Source organism: Peromyscus californicus, unplaced genomic scaffold, assembly GCF_007827085.1.
Source record: "Peromyscus californicus insignis strain IS unplaced genomic scaffold, ASM782708v3 Scaffold_8__1_contigs__length_139910024, whole genome shotgun sequence".
Lineage (NCBI taxonomy): Eukaryota > Metazoa > Chordata > Mammalia > Rodentia > Cricetidae > Peromyscus > Peromyscus californicus.
The window spans coordinates 115,753,991-115,770,628 of NW_026294606.1; positions in this window are offsets into that span (position 1 = coordinate 115,753,991).

The following is a 16,638-nucleotide window of genomic DNA, read 5'->3' on the forward strand; positions in this document are numbered from 1 at the left end:
TCTGGGGTTTATACTATTTAGTTTTGTTTTTTGTTTGTTCTTTTTTTTTTTTTTTTTTTGGTTTTTGTTTTGCTTTGTTTTTATTTTTGAGAGAGTCTCACTTTATAACCCTAGATGTCCTGAACTTGCTCTATAGACCAGGCTGGCCTTGAATCACAGATCTGCCTGCCTCTGCCTCCTGAGTGCTGGGATTAAAGGTGTGCGCCACCATGCCCAGCGGTTTGTAGTTCTTAAACTACATTTAATTTATCCATTTTTGTGGTTAGGTATGCCACACACATGTATGGAGGTCAGAGGATAACTTGTGGCAGTCAGTTATCTTGTTCCACTGTGTGGGGCCTGGGGATTGAACTGAAGTTGTTGGACTTGGCAACACGCACTTTGACCCACCTAACCATCTTGCCGGCCGAACTGTGTGTATAAACTACCAGTCTGTAATATTTGCTACTGCAGCCTGAATGAACTAAGAAAATCTCCAATTTCATACCCCCTCCCATTTTTTGTACTCACTTCTTGTTGGGTCTGTAACTAGTAACCACAAATTAAGTGGGTTATGACAACAATGCTACAGCCCTGGAGGTTAGAAGTCCCAAACAGTGAAGAAGCCGGAGGCTGGGGGCACTTAGCCAGGCTCCTGGGAGGCAGAACGCTCCTCCTTCTCCACAGGAAGTGGCAGCCCCTCTTGGTAGTTTCTGTATACCCTCCATTTGGGCACCCACACCCACACAGTGGGTGAGCCATTACATATCACCAAGGGAAGCCACAAACAGGACTACTGGGCAAGAGGTAGATGAACTTTGTCATGCTAGGGCTGGGTTTTGACCCCCGTGTCAACAGGTACATCCCCCTGCCTCAACTCTTTCCCCTCCTCCCCTCCCCTCATTTTAGCCATTTGAGTTCTATGTCTCATCCTTCACAGGCCCCTGGCACACCCGAGCTTATTCAAGGCACAGGCACTCCATTTGGAGTGATTAGTGGAGATTCCAGGCTGCCTATATCGGCCGTGATGGTGCTCAAGCTGCCAGCCTGCACTGTGGCCCCTGAGCTCCACGCCAACTCACACACCTCGGGGGCTGAAGGCCCGGGGAGAAGAGCCATGCTCAGGGGCCCTTCCTCATCTGGATGCTGTCATCTCAGACCCAAATGCTTGAGAGTTACTGTCTCGTGCTGTCTGGGAACACAGCCCAGGGACTAACAAACAGCTCATTTTTACCCTCCTACTGTCCTAAGCAAAAAAAGAAGGGGTGCAAGAATCTGAATAGTCTCGCTTCCCTGAGAAAACAGGGAATGTCAGGTTTTCCTGGAGGACAGTGACAGCTGCCCCTTCCTCTTAGGGCTCATAAACAGATTAACCACAGAAGACACAAATTCAGGGTGTCCCATGTCCTGAGTACCTGCCACATCTTTCCTAGGGCTGAAGTTAGGAAACTCCAGACAGCTCCCATAGCAGTTCGATTCAGTCATTCAGGCTCCCCTGGGCCTGGCCTCACCCCAGTAGGTGCTCTGCCCCCCTGTCCTCTCACTGCCCCCCTGTCCTCTCACTGCCCCCCTGTCCTCTCACTGCCCCCTGTCCTCTCACTGCCCCCCCACCCCCCACACAGGCCAGCATTGCCCCAGACCCTTTGCACATGTCCTTTAGTAACCACAACCACCACCTTCTCCCAGCCACCCCACCTAACATGCTTCTGTTTTCCCTCCAACGCTGGCCACCTCATGGGTCACTTACTTAATTTGCTTACTGTCTTCCCTTCCCGGTGACAGTTCCGAGGGGCTGAGGCTAGGACTTCGTGGTAGCGCTTGGCCAGCTCTGCATGCACGCTGGCTCCCATCCTTAGCACTGGGTAATGAAAACATGGCCAAGACTCTACAAGGGCGCGCTTTACCGACTTGGTGACCACTGGGAACCCAGACCTGGGATATTACTGCATCTGAATCTTCAGGGAGAAGTTTTATAATATATGTTCAAAATCTTATAAGTAGGCTAACAATTTAACCTTGCTATTTCCGCCTCTAGGAATTTATCCCTCAGAAGTAATCAGATGAGTGTTAGAGATGTTACAAAGGCAAAATGCTGGAAATAATAAGAGCTGACGTTTAATTACCACTTACCCTGTGCCAGCCTCACTCCCAAACACTTTATGCATATGAACACACTGAACTTCACAACAACCCTGAAACCTCTTATTAGTGTCTGTGTTTCCCAAATGCAGAAACAGGCAGCGGGACTGAAGCCAGAACCGGAGCCAGGACTCAAGTCCTAGGACTGAGTCGAGAGGACAGGCTTGCCCAGCATGGCGCTCACACCTGTAATCCCAGCGCTAGTGGATTGCTGTGAGTCTGGAATCAGCATGAATGGCATAGAAAGGCTCTGTCTCAAAACAAAACAAACCAACAAACAAAAAAACCCACCCCGCACACGTTCCAAAGTTCTGTGGGTCATACTTGCTGTGTGTCATCCCCATGGAGGCCTTCAGCAAAACTGTTTGAAGTGTCGGTATGGACAAGAGATTATGACCCGAAATATCTTGTGTGTATTCTGAAATTACACCCCCCAAGTACATTTATTATGTTGATAGGTATTGCTGGGAAGACATCAGCTTTATCAAACTCCAAAGATGCCCAGGAACCAGGATTGCAGAATACTCCACAGACAAAAGTACGTGGATTTTCAGTGCTCTCTGTTGGTTTTGATAAGCCAAGAAGGGATTAATGTTGCCTTCTGCAGTCTTTTTAAATTATTTAAAGCTATCTTTAAGCATTTTATTTAACGTGTGTTTTACCTGCCTGTATGCTTGTGGTGTGCCTGGTGCTCTCATAGGCCAGAAGTCAGCAGATCCCCTGGAATTGGAGTTAAGTTACGCCGCCTCTGTGTGGATGCTGGGAATAGAGCCTGGATCCTCTGGAAGATCAGCCAGTTTTCTGAACCTCGGAGCCATCTCTCTAGTCCCTTTGAAAATAATCTACAAAGCTTCCTTCTTTCCACATAAACTTCTCTCTTTGTCCCAAAGTATGTTGGGAGCCGAAACCATCAAGATGGAAGAGTTGTTAATGACTTGGGAAATCTTTGTGATACATATTAACTGCAAAATATTAGTACTAAAAAGAATTACATTACATTAAGGCTACATTTAAAGGCTTAATAGACTATGTGTTGGCAGTTACCATTTCTAGGTGATGAAGTCACGTGGTTGCTGGCCTCAAACTGGTCATCTAGCCAAAGATGACCTCGTGAACTCCTGATCCTCCTGCCTCTACCTGTTGACATTATAGTGTGTACCACCATATCTGACTTGCAATTACAGATATCTTAAAACTTCTGGCCTTTGTGTTCCTTGCATATTTTTAAGAAGATGAATTACTTTTGTAATTAAAGGAACTTGTTTTAGTAGAAGAAGCTAGCCTTTGAGAAGATCATTTGGTGGTAGCCATCCAAATGTTATGCATACTTCCTTTGAGCATCAATCAGTTCTATTTCCAAAAGTGTGTTCTGCAGAGAGCCTTGCATGTGAATCTGCTGTGAGTCTAGCCGCAGTTACTGTGGCATTGTGGAATTTTATGCAGAGTCCAAACCCTTCATAGAAGGTAAGAGGACCATAAAGTGACCTTACCACGACAAACCCTGGAGCTGTTTTAACGAAATCCAAAACAAGATAGTGAGATCTCTGAGTATCATATCGAGGCTACAGGACAGGCTCTTACACAGGCAGGAGGCTTGTGTGTGCAAGTGCAAAGGCATTGGGAGGGATTGGAAGGAAGTGGCAATCACCCCAAGAGAGGCACTAAGAAGAGGGTGTGGGGGGTAGGAGGTGGTGGCAAAGGGGCCTCTTTTTCACTCTGGATTTTTGAGATGTCTTATAAATCCTTAGAAGAAGAAACAAGTATTATTTATGTAATCAATTTGAAGTATGCAGTATAAGTATGATAGAGTTTTAAAATAAGAAAGCCACCCTCAGGGCTGGGGTGCAGCTCAGGAAGAGAGCTCTTGCTTAGCATGATTCCCAACATTCCAAAACCAGCCCTCAAACTCCAAAATGTCCCCTCATTGGCCTGCAAATGGGCTGCCTTTATCTGGGTCACTGGCAGAATTAGACACAGGCTCAGTCCCTCGTGAGAGGACATGTGGTATGTAAACACTGGTGCAACCTTATGGCACACTGCATTAATGTGTCCCAAACAACAGTCACTGTGAGAGCTTGGAACAGCAAGAATGGCAAGTGATAGAAATCAGGAGAGGTTGGTGTGGGGAGACATGTCCGCACTCCTAGCACTAGGGGGGAACTGAGGCACAACCGTGAGTTCCAGGTCTGCCTAGATCACAAAGTGAGGCCCTATCTCAATCAATCAATAAGTAGAACAAAAAGATCAGGAGGGAAACCAATTACTTCTAGGCTTCCTGCCAGACAAGAATATGCCCAGGATGAAGGAGGCAGGTGGGTGGGTCTGGGACAGGCCTTGCTGCGGACAGTCACCCTTTCCTGTGTTTTATTGATACTCTCCAATACTGAATCCTTAACCATATTCCCACAGGTAACTCTCAGCTATGCCACAGTGGAGATGAATCTCTAGCCAGTGCCTCTGGCTGCAAAAGACAGGGAACTCGAAGCCTATTTGAGTTCTATTTTTACTAAAACCCCATTAACGGGTTTCTGTTAGAACAATGGAAGTGTCAAAGCCTGTTGTTCTGCAGGCTGTGAAGGAGGGCTGCATTGTTAGCTAGGAAGGCACAGAACTGTTTTCAAAGGACTGCACACACACACACACACACACACACACACACACACACACACACACACACAAGGCGGGGGTTAGTCTTAGCCCCAAGGCAGGTTTTCTTAGCACATAATTTGATAACACCCTCTGCAGCCAGTCTGTGGTTGAAAATAACCTCGCTCTCCTTCTTTGCCTGATTTGTTCAAAATTGGTTGGAAGCCTTCAACCTGCTTCAGGGTATTTCTCTCACACCGTGCCAGGCACACAGAAGTCAAGTGTGACATTTTGCCAGAGCTGTGGAGACACAGTCTGGTCTCTACAGCTTGAGGTCAGCTCAACCCATGTGAGCTGGGTCCTGTCCTCGTTCTGTGGTGACTGCCCCGCCAGCTGAATCTGCCTCCTGACTGCAAGGCACATTTGGAGTGATACATCTTGCAATTCTGATTTCCTGGTAGGAGGCTGTGTGCTCTGGGCAGCCAGCAGGTCTAGGCCAGAGCACTAGGCTTTATAGTTCCAGTACATTCACAGGTAGCATGGAGCTAGGGACACTTTGAGAACCGTGGCTGTGGCTTTTGCTTAAATTTTTTTTTTTTTTTTTTTTTTTTTTTGGTTTTTTCGAGACAGGGTTTCTCTGTGTAGTTTTGTGCCTTTCCTGGAACTCACTTGGTAGCCCAGGCTGGCCTCGAACTCACAGAGATCCGCCGGCCTCTGCCTCCCGAGTGCTGGGATTAAAGGCGTGCGCCACCACCGCCCGGCTTGCTTAAATGTTTTACCCCCACGTCCTAGCCTTGGTTTGGAAGGGTGCTCTAGCCATAGGTCCTCAGGACCCATGATCTGGCTGCTGCCAGGCTCATGCTTTTGATAATGGAACACTCCCATCTTCCCAAATGACAGCTAATGGTGCAGGGTCCCGTCTTCCCTGTTCATCCCTCAGGGATCCAGCCTTTCCACTACCTCACCTGTCACCACCATCCACACCCTACCTCTCAGGCCTGATTTACCCCTTCTCAAGAACAGGCCACACCACAGACTCTTGTTTTCTTGTTCCAGAACGGACACTGGCTACTCTTTCTGCTTGGACTGTCTTCCACGGGACTTTACATACAGCCAGACCTGCATCTTTCCTGGAGGACTGCTCCCTCGACTCATCATCTAAAGAATGTCTCCAGCTGTTTGCCTTCACACATATTTAATTCACTTCATACCCCTTACTGCACTCTGGTTTACCATCTTTCTCACCCCACAGAATGTAAACTGCACAAGGGCAGGAGTGTGGTGATACATTGTGTACCCTAGTAAATTTGGGGATCAGAGGACAGAGCCAGCCACCAAATTAGACATAGAGGTCAGGCAGTGGTGGCTCACACCCTTAATCCTATCACTTGGGTGGCAGAGATCGGTTTGGCTCTCAGTGAGTTCAAGGCCACAATGGGAACAGAGCCAGGTGTGGTGACACACACCTTTAATCCCAGCACTTGAGATCTCATGTCTTTGCTCGGGACAGACACACGCCTTTAACCCCAGGAAGTAATAGGGCGGGACACAGAAAGGTATATAAGGCGTGAGGAAACAGGAACTCACACTCTGGAGGCTGAGGATTTTGTAGAGGTAAGAACGTGGCTGGTTTGGTCTGTTTCTCTGATCTTTCAGCTTTCACCCCAATATCTGGCTCCGGGTTTTCTATTAATAAGACCTTTTAAGGTTCATGTTACACAGGAGGGATGGCCAGGCACCCATTCCCCACTTCACCCCCCAGCTGTGGACCCCACACCTACCCCTGGCACAAGGCAGAGAAGCCCCTGCCTGGGGGGATAGATAGATGGATGAGTGACTGAATAGGACTTGTTAGTCTATTCCCAGTAGAAGCCATACAAGATGCAAGAAATCAGTCAGCCCTCTGTCTGAAGGGAGCTAGCCGAGCCTGGGCCCTGTCCGTCTGTCTGAAGGGAGCTAGCTGAGCCTGGGCCCTGTCTGTCCGTCTGAAGGGAGCTAGCGGAGCCTGGGCCCTGTCTGTCCGTCTGAAGGGAGCTAGCGGAGCCTGGGCCCTGTCTGTCTGTCTGAAGGGAGCTAGCCGAGCCTGGGCCCTGTCTGTCTGTCCGAAGGGAGCTAGCCGAGCCTGGGCCCTGTCTGTCTGTCCGAAGGGAGCTAGCCGAGCCTGGGCCCTGTCTGTCTGTCTGAAGGGAGCTAGCTGAGCCTGGGCCCTGTCTGTCTGTCTGAAGGGAGCTAGCCAAGCCTGGGTGGGCCCTGTCTGTCTGTCTGTCTGAAGGGAGCTAGCCGAGCCTGGGCCCTGTCTGTCTGTCCGAAGGGAGCTAGCCGAGCCTGGGCCCTGTCTGTCTGTCTGAAGGGAGCTAGCTGAGCCTGGGCCCTGTCTGTCTGTCCGTCTGAAGGGAGCTAGCGGAGCCTGGGCCCTGCTTCCTCTGCACCACATTCCTCACAATAGCGAGCCTTCCCTCACTGTGCTGGGACTAGGGAGTGAGCATGGAGGCAGAGGTAGGCAGGGGAGTTCTGGTAACAGCCAGGACTGCAGATTAGACACATACAATCAAATCCAGAGGCTCCTCAGTGTTCTGCCAATTGAGATATCAGATTAAATAGGCCAGAGACCTCAGAGGTAAAATGCCACGCATAATAACATTTCAAAAATAGCAACGTGCAGTCTCAGGAACGAGCCTGAATTGTCAATAGCATGAGCAGTGTTTTAAAACAGAAATGGAGCCCTATTTATACCGCAGGTAATGGCTATGTGATGGATGTAGCTTGGGCCAGGATTTCCATATTTTGTTTTTTGTTTTTTGAGACAGGGTTTCTCTGTGTAGCCCTGGCTGTCCTGGAACTCTGTAGACCAGGCTGGCCTTGAACTCATAGAGATTCTGCCTCTGCCTCCCGAGTGCTGGGATTAAAGGGGGGCGCCACCACTGCCCGGCAAGAGTCCCACTAAGAACGAGTGTGGTGGTCCCTGGAGAGCTGTGCTGGGAGGAGCCCAGCAGGAGACGTTTGTGGTGTCAGGAGAAAGGGCTGCCCTGGCCTGGAGCTACTGCAAACGCCCAGCGCACAGGCCAGTCCAGCTGTCAGCCAGGTCTAGCCGCAGTCGCTGAGACCTCTGGCAGTCACTTAACCGCCCGGTTCAAACAGTAATTTACAACTTGGGGTTGTTGTAAAGAGAAAACATTTATAGCAGTTGAGCAATGCCAGGCACAGGATAAGCTCTCCATAAACACTCGCCATTATCAGCAACCCTGATACTTAGGGGTTCCCCTAAACTCTGTGCCTCCCTCCTCCTTCTCTTCCTCCTGTTTCCTAAAGTTGTTCTTTAAGACACTTGTCTATTATCGAAAGATATGACAAAGAAAATGAAAAGACAAGCTACAAGCCAGGCCTGCAGGCACAGGTCTGCACTCTCGGCAACATGGGAGGCTGAGGCAGGAAGATCCCGGTTCAAGGCTAGGCTGAGCTCCACAGGTGAGACCCTGTCTCAAAAAAGACAAAACCAGACGATGCAGATTTGTCTTTAGCTTTTGGTAGTTGCTGAGCTTCTGGTCCTGTGCCTTCCGAGGTCTGGATTTCAGGTGTTCACCGCCATGCCTGGCTTTATGCGGTGCTGGGACTCAAACCCAGGGCTTAGTGCATGTCACGCAAGAGCTCTGCAGTGGGGTCAGCACCTTCCCGTGTTTTAAGTGAGCGAAGCTTTCTGGCTGGGAACTGCTGGGGGCCTCAGTTTCTCTCTGTGCGGACCTGACGGACCTGCTCTTGTGTCTGCTGCTCTGGAGGGAGCTGTCAGCTGAAATGGACTCCACCACCGTCACCATCACCATTGTCACCACTCCACCGTCACCATCGTCATTATCACCATCACCACCATCACCATTGTCACCATCACACCGTCACTGTCACCACTGTCACCACCGTCACCATCACCATCACCACCGTCACTGTCATCACTGTCACCACCGTCACTGTCATCACTCCACCGTCACCACCATCACCATCACCATCACCATCACACCGTCACCATCACCGTCACTGTCATCACCGTCACCACTCCACCATCACCATCACCATCACCACCATCACTACCATTCCACCACCACCGTCACCGTCACCACCGTCACCACCACCACCGTCACCCCTGCTGCTCAAACCTCCACTGCGCTTCAGGCCTCGCAGAAGTCCCGGCTCCTTCCGGCCCTGCCGCAGCTTTGGAAGGCTCTGCCCCAGGTGCACTGACCTCGACAGGAAGGGGACCTCCCAGTGACTCAAGCCTGTGGTTGGTGAAACGCAAGGCTTGTGATTGGTCCTGGTGTGAACCGAGTGACGAGGGGACTGAAAACATCCACGAGCAAGCCTGTGACTGGCAGAGCTCCAGTCTGTGCACTAGTGTGACACACACAGCTTCTTCTCACCACATGGACAGGGTGCGCACTAGTGTGACACACACAGCTTCTTCTCACCACATGGACAGGGTGTGCACTAGTGTGACACACACAGCTTCTCACCACATGGACAGGGTGTGCACTAGTGTGATACACACACAGCTTCTTCTCACCACATGGACAGGGTGTGCACTAGTGTGACACACACAGCTTCTCACCACATGGACAGGGTGTGCACTAGTGTGACACACACAGCTTCTTCTCACCACATGGACAGGGTGTGCACTAGTGTGACACACACACAGCTTCTTCTCACCACATGGACAGGGTGTGCACTAGTGTGACACACACAGCTTCTTCTCACCACATGGACAGGGTGTGCACTAGTGTGACACACGCACAGCTTCTTCTCACCACATGGACAGGGTGTGCACTAGTGTGACACACACACAGCTTCTTCTCACCACATGGACAGGGTGTGCACTAGTGTGACACACACAGCTTCTTCTCACCACATGGACAGGGTGTGCACTAGTGTGACACACACACAGCTTCTTCTCACCACATGGACAGGGTGTGCACTAGTGTGACACACACACAGCTTCTTCTCACCACATGGACAGGGTGTGCACTAGTGTGACACATGCACAGCTTCTTCTCACCACATGGACAGGGTGCGCACTAGTGTGACACACACACAGCTTCTTCTCACCACATGGACAGGGTGTGCACTAGTGTGACACACACACAGCTTCTTCTCACCACATGGACAGGGTGTGCACTTACTCTAGGGTGACCGGAAGTGGCCTGCACACACGCCTGTGTCTGAAGACTTGGTCCCTGCTGGTGGATTTAGGGACCAGCAGGTGGGTGAGTCCTGAAATGTATAGTCCAGCTCCACTTGTCGTCTCCCTCTCTGCTTCCTCTTCCTCTCTAACGTTTTGTTGATTCTTGGTGGACTGCACTTCATGCTTCCCGATCCCACTCATCCCCCAGCCCATCCTCTGCTTCCGCCCTCTGCCTTTGCAACCTACCCCCAAAACAAAATTTGAAAGTAAAACTCAAAACAAAACAAAACAAAAAACAGACCACCACCAACAACAAAAACAAATAAAAATAAGTCTCGGCATGGAAGATGTGGTGTGGCCCAGGGAGTCACACAGTTCACCCTTTAGTTTATACATCTTTACTTGCAAGTGTTCATTGCAGGGAGTCATTGGTCTGGTTCCAGGCCTCTGGCTTCTCCAGTACTGGCCCACCCGGCTAGCTTACCCAATGCAGTAGGCAGCAAGGAGCAGGGCCCTCTCTCCCTAGTACTGCTGTGGGTGGGGGACAGAGCCCATCCCCCCACTCTCATGACCTCAGGGCCAGCTAGCTCTCACAGCCGCCATAGGCAGTGAAGGGTGGGGGAGGGGGAGGTCATCTCTCCCTCGCCCCCTCCACCATATGGCAGACGAAGGGTGGGGCCAGATCTCCCACGCATATCCATGGTGCCGGATTACCCACGCCTCCATCAATGGGGTCAGCTCTATTACGCTGCCCAGGTTAGGTGCAGGGCCCACTGTCCTAAGTGCTGCAGCTGGTGAGGGGCAGGATCAGCTCTCCCACTTTCGTGACCCCAGGACCAGCTTTTCCGGCCTGCAGTAGGTGGCAAAGGACAAGGAACAAGGGGGGTATCTCTCCTTCGCCCATGCCACTGTGTGCCAGATCGTGGGGCTAGCTCTCCCACTCTCGCATATTCAAGGCCAGCTCACCCACAGCCCTACCAGCAGGGACAGCTCTACTGTGCTAGCCTGGGGAGGTGCAGGGCCCACTCTCCAGAGGGGTGCGATTGGTGAGGGACAGAGCCAACTCTGTGCAGCCCTATCCTTACTGCTTTCAGTGGTAACAGGAGCCATGGACATCAACACAGACCTCAGCTGCAGTAAGGTCATGGACCCAGGCATGGACCCCAGCAGCAGCCCAGGCCTGGACCACACCATGGCCCCGGGTGGCAGCGCAGGTCACTTAGATTGGTGTGGACCCAATAGCAGCGTGGCCCTTGAACCCCCACATGGCCCTGGGTAAGGCCCGCCTCTCTACTTTTTGATCTACGAAGATGCGAGGAGCCTCTGCTGCTCACTCCCACCGCCAAGAATTCCACATGCCCTCTTTACCATGATGAAACTAACTGTAAGCCCAAGCAAGTCCTTCCTGTAACTTGCTTCTATCGGGGCTGGGAGATGGCTCTGCCGTTCAAAGTACTGGTTGCCCTAGCAGAAGACCTGGGTTCATTTCCAAGTACCCAAACCAGTGACTCCCAACCATCTGTAACTCCAGTTCCAGGGGATCTGATGGTGTCTTCTGACCTCCAGGCATGCGTGCGGTGCACATACACACAAAACACTCATACACATAAAATGAAATTTAAAAAGACTTTAAAATGTCAAAAACGCAATGCTTCTGTTGGGTAGCCTCACAACAATGAGGACGTAACTAACACACCAGTCTCTGTTAATCTGAGGTTTCTCTCTTTGCTCTGCCCCCTGTGTGCCAACCTCAGGTTCCAATAAAAAAACTTCTCTCAAGTAGGCTTTTCCTACAAATGGTCCTTCTCATGCATAGAGACGGCCGAGTAGGGGCACAAAGATCAGACAAAAGCCTGGAGCTATCAGCCCTGGTAGTGACAGCTGCCGAGAGAAGGTGGCAGAGTTCTGGACAAGCAGCAGCCACTGAGGGTCCCGCTACCCAGAGCTTAGAACTAGTAACAGCAAGAGACAGCTACAGGTACGGAAGTGCCGTGGAGGCCAAGAGGGCCAATACTCAAGCTGGACTTCCTGATACGGGACTGGTCCAGTACCTGAACTGTAATGCTAGGGAGGCAGCTGAAGAGTTCCAGCAAGTGAGCAAGGGTGAGTCTACCAGAAGCTGAGACTGTGGGAAAGAGGCTGTAAAGAACCAGAGGGGGGGGGGGGGGGGGGCGGGGACTAGGAGGGCAGCAGGTCCCTCAGGGAACTGAGAGGGCTGCCACCGTTTGAAGAGCCACGCTCCCAACACACAAACGCCTCTGAGCTGGAACTCCAGCCTCTGGACATTGACACTCTAAAGTGCAAAGCAATAAGCCTCTGCCTTGAGCTCCTGGAGCAATACACTTCCAGCTTCCAAAATCTGACAGTATAAGCCATAAGCCTATGTCTGTGAAGACCGAGGCCTGAGCCTCTGGAACTTGGCTAGTAGAGCAGAGAGAGCTGCCCCTTATGTAGCCTTCGTTCCCATCTAGACCGAGCAAAAGAGCCCCCAGCCCACCATCTGTGACGCATCTGGGAGTATATTATCTTCACAGACCGTATAAACAATATATTCAACAACTAGAAAAATCAAGGAGAAACATACAGTCCAGAAGAACAGTTCCTCTGGAGAACATGGTGGGCAATGGGGGGCGGAGCATGATTGTATTAGAAAGGAATGGAAACTTCTGGGTATCCACTGTATTATAACATGTCATAACATAAAAATAAGTTACATATATTCTTTTGCACGCATCAAACACAAAAACTACTATTTTCTTCTTTGAAACAGGGTAGCCCAAATTGGCCTCGAACTTACAAACCTCCAGCCAGCCTCGGCTTCCTGAACGCTGGGGTTACAGACATGCGTCATCCCACCCAGCCAACAAGAAGTGTTTTCACCAGTCTGCACTAGCTCCTCCCAGTGGCCCTTCAGCTCTCAGTTTGGGAAGGGTTAAGCCCTCCACAGCCTCCACACATTAGTTCTTTTTCTTGATGTCCTAAAGACAGAACATCTCTCCCAGGAGACTGGCATGGCAGTGTGGGACCACAAGGGACCTCACCATACCCATTTGGATGACAAGGAGGAGGTGGGTATGTGTTAGCTGTAATTCCACAGTGATACATTCTTCCCCATTTAGCTCAGCGGAACACTCTGTTCTCTCTACAGATGCACACACAATAACCCAAGGCAAATGGTTTTTACGTGGTTTGTTTTATCTGCAGTTGGTAGAAAAGCCTTTTAAAATCGCAATGGTCTATGGAAACAACAGCATCTCAATGAAATAAGGTTTTTAATTTTTATTGGTTTTTAAAAAAGCCTTTAAAAATCAAAGGACTTGATAGTCATGGCTGGCCATCCAGCAACATAATTTATCATTGGCATATGGCTCTTTTGCCCACTAAAAATATTTGGAATGATTTGAGGAATTCAGCTGGTAGGACCTTCTGAAAAATCAATCAAAGCCTGAGCTAATTAGCTTCAGCTAATATTTCCTGGACTGGCCATTACTTGTAAAGAAGCATCTTACTAAAACCTGGTATCTTGAATTGAAAAGTATGAACGGAGGATCTGGGGCTACCTTCTTAGCAAGAGTGACCACGAAGAGCTGAGAAAATGACTGTTCTTTGAAAGTTTAAAAACTGTTCTGCTCTTGGAGAGAGAGAGAGGCGTCTCCAGGACTCAAAACGAACCCCATTTCCCTTCAGTGCGCCTTTGCTGCATTTGAACCTGTGCTTCTTAGCTACTCAGTTACTCTTTTGTGTCCAAAGAGAGTGTCTTGGGGTAGCTTTAGTTTGTCGTGCAAATTGTGTGGTGGAGCTAGCTTTTTTCCCAGGATGAAACTGGGGCTGAAGTTGTCATGTGGGCTTGGAACTTTTTTTTTTTTTTTGTAATTAGCTGAGGGTGGGAGCTAGCAGAAGCTGGCTCTCTGTTCTGAGTTCTGAAACAAGTGACTCCCAGGCACTATTTTCAGAGCTGTGCCGACACTTGTTAATAATGTTGGTATATAAAATCGTGCTCATTCTAAACTCATTTAGACACAAGAAAATTATCGAGGAGCCAGCAGAGAAAGGGAGAGACAATTAAGTTACTAACTGTCGGAGGCAGACTGCTAGAACTTTTAAGTAGAATCAGCTATCCTTTTCTGTCAGATGTAAGCACTAGGAGTAAAAGTGAAGAGTATTTTTCGCCTTCATGGTGAGTTCACTGGGTTCCATAAGCTAATAAATAGGGTTAGCTGGCCTGGATACCCTCCCTTCTCCGCCTTATGCAATTTAACTACTCCCGTAAGCTGAACTTCCAAAATATAGACCTAATGTTGATGCTATTTTACCTTTTAAAATGATGGATCCCTAAGTGTAACATAGGATTTTGGATCAGATTCTGAAATAAGAAAAGACATTAGTGGAATATTTGTTGAAGTCTGCATTAAGCCTGGGGTTTAACATGTACCAATGTTAACATCTTTGTCTGAAAATGTACCATGATTAAAGACATTCTGGAAAGAATACAGGAAAACTCTTTGTTCTGTGTTTACAATTATTCTATAAATTCAAAATTATTTCCAAGTAGTTTAATGAAATGATGACCTTTAATTGTTCCGACTCTGATCTTGGAAAAGCAGGCAGGTAGAGACCTTCTGGGGACAGTAAAGACCATGTACCTGCCCTGGACGAGGAGGGAGGCAACAGGATAGAGAGCGGAACTATCAGCAGTAGCAGGGAGACACAGGCCAGGATGGCTGCCAGACTCTGGAGTTTCCTCCTAGGGGACCACCACCCAAATGATGCTGGATCCTTGACCATGCACAGGAAAGAACTTCAGGATGAGTCGGAGGGAAGCAGAGTCAGTGAGTTTATTAAGAAGAGATAAGGAACAACGTGCATGCTTAAATCTAAGTGAGGACATTTGAGAGCGTGACACCAGGGAAAATGACATCCGTATGTATCCTAGACACAGAGCAGACTCCTGAAGACAAAGAAAGGCAGTACACACCCGATACATGGGCAAACACCTAAGAAAGCCACATTCACGTGTCTATAGTTCTGTGCTTTGGAAGTTACATTGCTCAAATAATTTAAACAAGATTTGAAAATTAAGCGATTTCTTAAAAACAAGTACAAAAATACAAGCTGGTTTATTTTTCTTTAAGCATTTCCTTTTTGTAAAAGAAATTGTAAGGCAGTTTTGAGGTGTGTTGCTTAGGTTTAAAAAAAACTAAAGTCGTAAATACTCTAACCCCAAGTAACCTTTTTTATTTACTGTTTCTAACATCCTTGTCTGAGGTTCTATCTTAGGAAAGGGAATCTCATCTCTGCAGGCAATCTTCAAAGCAGGTTTGTTGGTTGTACCTTAGTTCTTGGCTCAGTGGATGAAGGACTTCATCCAACTCCAGGAGAAGGGGCTCCTTTCTCTTCTTGCATCCCCTGAAGTTTCCTTGTCTTCTCCTGCCTTCAGGGCCGGATGGAGGATGCTGCCACTTGCCAAGCAAACCATTTGGTTTACACTGTCTGCTGGATTCACTAGGCAGACAAGCAGCAGGCCAAAAAAACCCATGAAATGACCAAACCAAAGCAGGCCCGCCCTCCTGCTCTGTCTGTCTGTCCGTCCGTCCCTTGCTTCTAGTAAGATGGTATCACTTCAGTGTGACCTGCCCCACGTCTTTGGACTCTTGGTCCCCATTTGGTGGTGCTGTTTTGGGGCATATGGAATCTTCAGGAGGTGGGGACTCACTGGAGGAAGCTGGTCACTGAGGGTCCCCATTTGGTGGTGCTGTTTGGGGGCGTACGGAATCTTCAGGAGGTGGGGACTCACTGGAGGAAGCTGGTCACTGAGGGTCCCCATTTGGTGGTGCTGTTTGGGGGCGTACGGAATCTTCAGGACTCACTGGAGGAAGCCAGTCAATGAGGGCTGGCAGGAGCTTTATGTCAGGCTCCATTTCCAGGGGAGTTCCAGCTGCATGTCCCCATGGCCAGAGAGCTGCCTGCTGCCATGTCCACACCCAGTCCCCTTAAACCAAGTCAAAATCGACCCTGCATAGCAATGAGAAGAGGAACCAGCACAGTGGCTCTCCTGACTGGCCCTCCCTTCACGGTACATTTTATCCACTATTTATAAAGGAAGGTCACTCAAGAGGGCATATCAATAGTTAGCAATAGAATTCCAACTTTTAGAGACCTTTCTTTAGGAATAGAGAATTCCACTGTTTTTCTATGTGTATGTTTGTGTATACAGATACATGTGCATATGTGTACATAAGTATGAAAACCAGAGGTTAACATCGGGTGTCATTCCTCAGATACTGTACTTTTTTTTTTTATTTTTTGTTTTTTCGAGACAGGGTTTCTCTGTGTAGCTTTGCTCCTTTCCTGGATCTCGCTCTGTAGCCCAGGCTGGCCTTCAACTCACAAAGATCCGCCTGGCTCTGCCTCCCGAGTGCTGGGATTAAAGGCGTGCGCCACCACCGCCCGGCCTCCTACTCGGCTTTAGACTGCCTATAGCTGGCTAAGTAGGCGAGGCTGCCTGGTAGGTGAGCCCCAAGGATCTGCCTATCTTTGCCCCCCCAATGCCAGGGTTACAAGTGTGTAACCACTGTGCCTGGTATTTGCACATGGTTTCTGGGGATCAAACTCAGGTCCTAATGTTGGCAAGGCCTGAGCTTTACTGCCTGAGCTATCTCCCCGGTCCCACCTAACCATCGTTTAGAAAACTGTTCGTGTAGTCCGTGTTAAAAGGTTCACCTTTCTAGACAACTAATGTTGAAACTATGGTGCATAGAGTAATTTTTTAT